Below are 6,276 nucleotides of genomic sequence, written 5' to 3'. Positions count from 1 at the left end.
GAGGCTTTAAAAGTGTTCTTAAACTCTGATTATGAACATTCAAAGCAACTGGGAAACGTCCATGGCAGGAATTGTTGTCACCTTAGCATGCTACATAACTTCTGAGTGATATGAAGCATGAGCACCACCACCAATCAGCCTACACCACTGCGCACACACCGTCGTTACTATGACAACTAGCATAGCCATGTCAGCAAATTACTGCTGCCTGAACACACACAAATCCAATTTGGTCACTTGTAACCTGCTGTTTGGACAGTCAGTATTCCAAAAAACGGATTTGACATACAAAACTGATTTGAGCATTAAGGCTTTAGTGGCTGCCACCTATGATGTTACCTTGTGAGATATTTAAGTACAGTTCTGCCTGTTCACTCATCTGTCAGTTGTACTTGAAAGGAATAGACAGCTTCATTCTGTCAAGCTGTTACAGTGTTTGTCATTGACATGAGACAATACAACACCCAAACATTCAACATCATTGTTTTCCCCTAGCTCGTTAACAGCCAACTGCCAACATTGATGAGAATATAGTCTTGTGTGACAGTTATTTTAACGAAACCAGTTACATTGTACTAAGTTGCTGAGTTTGTCTCTGCATCATTCATATGACTATCAAGAAGTATTTTGCGGCACTAGGAGAACATAGATGAGGTGTTCTACTGTATGGCCATTCATGTGTTTGTAAATGTCAGTGTTTCTCCCATTGGTTTGCTGTACATAACTTCCATAACTTGTTTCTGAAGGATAATCCGAGTGGTTGTATTGTGACTCAGCTGTGAGCTGTTTACCCCATAGAGATACAGTATAACACAATGTGTTCTATTTAATTCTGTGGTTTCCACCATGCTAGCACTTGCGCTATAGCTATTATTATCTCCAACACAGAGACAATGACATCCAAAGTCAAAGCAAAGCTTACAGAATAAGGTCCAGAGACAATTTAATAAGGAAAGGTCTGTTCCATGTCAAACTGACTGTATGATAGACTTTGGCAACAAGCACTCTCTCTTTCGTATCATATCGTAGCCTCACAAGTCAGTGTAGAATGTTGATGGGATAATGTGCTCCATCAAATTTTTGAATGTATGATTGTGGAGTACTGTATACACTCATTATGTAACAAGGATCAGTGCTTTCAGCTTGAATTAACATTTAAAACATTAAACAGCCTGGCACAATAAGGATTGTAAATATGTATAATAAAGACGTATGGAATGCAAGTGATGGGAAAAGTCACATGAAGCTCTCTCAGTTGTTCCAGAAGGATTTTTTTTGGCAAAGCACAGAGTGAAGAGTTATTGAGCACAGACAGTTTGATGCACATGAAGTAACGTTACGCTGCCATTTTGTGAGGATCATAATGCCTCATTTTCATTCGCTTTTATTGATTATCACAGAAATGTATCCATATGTCATATTTAAGGATATTACTATTGTTGTCCCCATTGTTTTGTAGTATTTGTAATGGGTGAAGACATGTACTGAAGAACATGATAGCTACTGGACCAGTATCTAGACTAAAGTGTGACACAACGCTTGAAATAAATGATTAATCATCGTAAGTATGTGTTCTTTAGTTTGCCGAGACGCACAACCTGCAACAGGTTTTGTTTGTTTGCTTATTTTTTGCGGTGCTGTTACAATGTCAATATTAAAATGAAGACAACACTATTTACTGCTGTGATATTATTATTGATATTTCGGTATTATGCAATATTTAATAAACTATATAAAGCATCCTAAATTACCATGTGTCTTATTGTCCTGTAAAAGGTCTAACTTTGAAACAACTGAAGGGTTAAAAAAACTGTTTTACAGCCATTTGTACACATTGTTTAACTGATCATTTTTTCACAAACACATACACACAACAGACTCACAGAACAGGTATACTCCAGAGAAGACATGCCGTAACCTAAGATGTCCTGTATAACACTGATCATATAATCAATGATGGATGCAAGACAGCACAGTCAGTAATGAACAGATGTTTGTTTAAATTATTATGGAAAAGTAAATAATTTTGGCTACAGTGAGGCCGACACCACCACCAACATCCCAATTTAACCCCTGAATGAAAGTGATCAATGCAGTCCAAAAGTTTTTTATTGCTATGAAGAAGGTAGCTAGCAAATTGTTCAAGCGGCAATCAGCAGTTGAAAAAACTATAAAACGTACTCCACACCCCTCTTTCGGTAAAAAGCTGAGGGATGGGGCTGGAGAAATGTAACCACTCTCAAATTCATAGACAGAGCTAACGATGCAAGGACTGACCATCCATGATATCACAATTATAGTTTTTGTTTACATTTACTTTGTTTACAAACATTGGCATAAAATAAGCTTATATTTTGGGTTCTGATGGGGTACGCCAGCTGAACTATAAATTAATTAGAATTAATGGGTACATATCATTAATTTATAAGTCCAGAAATTATTGTAGCAACTGCAGATTGGCCCTTTAATGTCAACTATTGTTTCCATTGGTTAAAACTAGGCAGACTGGAGTATAATCACACTCCATGAAACTTCAAGGTTTTCAGGCTTCTCATGTACTGGGCAATTTCCATTAAAAGTAGGCTGTTGATTTTAAAGACTAGAAGATCCCAATACATTAGGCCTAGTAGGACAATTGCTGTGACAGCCTGGTCTCATAGACTAGACGTAACATAGTAAATGTAAATCCGGGACGCTCAAATTAGTATGATATGTTACGCTTGGTATGGTTACAGCTACTCATTCAAGGGTTTTTCTTCATTTTTACTATTTTCTACATTGTAGAGTAATAGTGAAGACATCACAACTATGAAATAACACATATGGAATCATGTAGTAACCAACAAAGTGTTAAACAAATCAGATTTTATTTTATATTTGAGATTCTTCAAATAGCCACCCTTTGCCTTGATGACTGCTTTGCACACGCTTGGCATTCTCTCAACCAGCTTCATGAGGTAGTCACCTGGAATGCATTTCAATTAACAAGTGTGCCTTCTCAAAAGTTAATTTGTGGAATTTCTTTCCTTAATGCGTTTGAGCCAATCAGTTGTGTTGTGACAAGGTAGGGGGGTATACAGAAGATAGCCCTATTTGGTAAAAGACGAAGTCCATATTATGGCAAGAACAGCTCAAAAAAGCAAAGAGAACGGCAAAGAGAAACGACAGTCCATCATTACTTTAAGACATGAAGGTCAGTCAATCAGGAACATTTCAAGAACTTTGAACGTTTCTTCAAGTGCAGTCGTAAAAACCATCAAGCGCTATGATGAAACTGGCTCTAATGAGGACCGCCACTGGAATGGAAGACCAGAGTTACCTCTGCTGCAGAGGATAAGTTCATTAGAGTTACCAGCCTCAGAAATTGCAGCCCAAATAAATGCTTCACTGAGTTCAAGTAATAGACACATCTCAACATCAACTGTTCAGAGGAGACTGTGTGAATCAGGCCTTCATAGTCGAATTGCTGCAAATAAACCACTACTAAAGGACACCAATAAGAAGAAGAGACTTGCTTGGACCAAGAAACACGAGCAATGGACATTCGACCGGTGGAAATTTGTCCTTTGGTCTGGAGTCCAAATTGAAGATTTTTGGTTCCAAAAAGAGACGCGGTGTGGGTGAACAGATGATCTCCGCATGTGTATTTCTCATCGTAAAGCATGGAGGAGGAGGTGTTATGGTGTGGGAGTGCTTTGCTGATGACACTGTCTGTGATTTATTTAGAATTCAAGGCACACTTAACCAGCATGGCTACCAAAGCATTCTGCAGTGATACGCCATCCCATCTGGTTTGGGCTTAGTAGGATAACACAGTGCCACTGACGAGGCCCACTACCAAGGACTGTGGCCTCTCCTTCTCCATGGCCAACGTGATTAAGACATTTAAGCATGTTAACCCCCGCAAGGCTGCCGGCCCAGACGGCATCCCTAGCCACGTCCTCAGAGCATGCGCAGACCAGCTGGCTGGTGTGTTCATGGACATATTCAATCTCTCCCTTTCCCAGTCTGCTGTTCCCACATGCTTCAAGATGGCCACCATTGTTCCTGTACCCCAGAAAGCAAAGGTAACTGAACTAAATGACTATCGCCCTGTAGCACATCTCTGTCATCATGAAGTGCTTTGAGATACTAGTCAAGGATCATATGACCTCTACCTTACCTGTCACCCTAGACCCACTTCAATTTGCTTACCACCCCAATAGATCCACAGACGATGCAATCGCCATCACACTGCACACTGCCCTATCCCATCTGGACAAGAGGAATACCTATGTAAGAATGCTGTTCATTGACTATAGCTCAGCATTCAACACCATAGTACCCTCCAAGCTCATCATTAAGCTTGAGGCCCTGGGTCTGAACCCCACCCTGTGCAACTGGGTCGTGGACTTCCTGACGGGCCGCCCTGAGGTGGTGAAGGTAGGAAACAACATCTCCACTTCGCTGATCCTCAACACTGGGGCCCCACAAGGGTGCGTACTCAGCCCCCTCCTGTACTCCCTGTTCACCCAGGACTGCGTGGCCAAGCACGCCTCCAACTCAATCATCAAGTTTGCAGACGACACAACAGTGACGAGACCGCCTACAGGGAGGAGGTGAGGGCTCTGGGAGTGTGGTGCCAGGAAAATAACCTCTCACTCAACATCAACAAAACAAAGGAGATGATTGTGGACTTCAGGAAACAGCAGAGGGTGCACCCCCCTATCCACATCGACGGGACCGCAGTGGAGAAGGTGAAAGCTTCAAGTTCCTTGGCGTACACATCACCGACAAACTGAAATGGTCCAGACAGACAGTGTGGTGAAGAAGGCGCAACAGCGCCTCTTCAACCCCAGGAGGCTAAAGAAATTCGGCTTAGCACCTAAAACCCTCACAAACTTTTACAGATGCACAATTGAGAGCATCCTGTCGGGCTGTATCACCGCCTGGTACGGCAACTGCACCGCCCGCAACCGCAGGGCTCTACAGAGGGTGGTGCGAATTATTTGCAAATAAATTCATTCAAAATCCTACAATGTGATTTTCTTGATATTTTCTTCTCAATTTGTCTGTCATAGTTGACGTGTACCTATGATGAAAAGTACAGGCCTCTCTCATCTTTTTAAGTGGGAGAACTTGCACAATTGGTGGCTGACTAAATACTTTTTTCCCCCACTGTATATATGAAATTGTTAGATATTACTTGTTGGATATTACTGCAGTGTCGGAGCTAGAAGCACAAGCATTTCGCTACACCCGCTATAACATCTGCTAAACACGTGTATGTGACAAATAACATTTGATTTGATTTGAGGACAATGAGCCAACACACCTCCACTCTGTGTAAGGGCTATTTTACCAAGAAGGAGAGTGATGGAGTGCTGCATCAGATGACCTGGCCTCCACAATCCCCCGACCTCAACCAAATTGAGATGGTTTGGGATGAGTCGGACTGCAGAGTGAAGGAAAAGCATCCCACAAGTGCTCAGCATATGTGGGAACTCCTTCAAGACTGCTGGAAAAGCATTCCAAGTGAAGCGGGTTGAGAGAATGCCAAGAGTGTGCAAAGCTGTCATCAAGGCAAAGGGTGGCTATTTGAAGAATCTCAAATATAAAATATATTTTGATTTGTTTAACACTTTTTTGGTTACTACATGATTCCATTTGTGTTATTTCATAGTGTGATGTCTTCACTATTATCCTACAATGTAGAAAATAGTAAAAAATAAAGAAATACCCTTGAATGAGTAGGTGTTCAAAAAATGTTTACCGGTAGTGTAAGACAGAAGGTTCCTTAAGGCAAAAACTAAAGGAGGGTGGTTGGTCAGAGTGGATGGGTGAGCGTATAATGCAAAGGTTGCGTGTTCGAATCTCATCACGGACAACTTTAGCATTTTAGCTAATTAGCAACTTTTTAACTGCTTACTACTTTTTAGCTACTTTGCAACTGCTTAGCATGTTAGCTAACCCTTCCCCTAACCCTAACCTTAACTCTTTAACATAAGTCCTAACCTTAACCCTAACCCCTAAACCTAATCCCTAGCCTAGCTAATGTTAGCCACCTAGCTAATGTTCGCATTAGCCTCCTAGCTAACATTAGCAACAACAAATTGGAGTTCGTAACATATCATACATTTTGCACATTCGTAACATATTGTACGTTTTTCAAATTTGTAACATAGGTAACGTCATACCAATTGTAATCACAAATTAATACATACCATACTAAGTGTAATATATCATAGGGAGTGTAACGGATTTACGTACAGAATAATAAGAAATTCTCTGACACCA

The sequence above is a fragment of the Coregonus clupeaformis genome, chromosome 37, assembly GCF_020615455.1.
Source record: "Coregonus clupeaformis isolate EN_2021a chromosome 37, ASM2061545v1, whole genome shotgun sequence".
Classification (NCBI taxonomy): Eukaryota; Metazoa; Chordata; class Actinopteri; order Salmoniformes; family Salmonidae; genus Coregonus; species Coregonus clupeaformis.
This window is presented reverse-complemented; position numbering follows the sequence as displayed.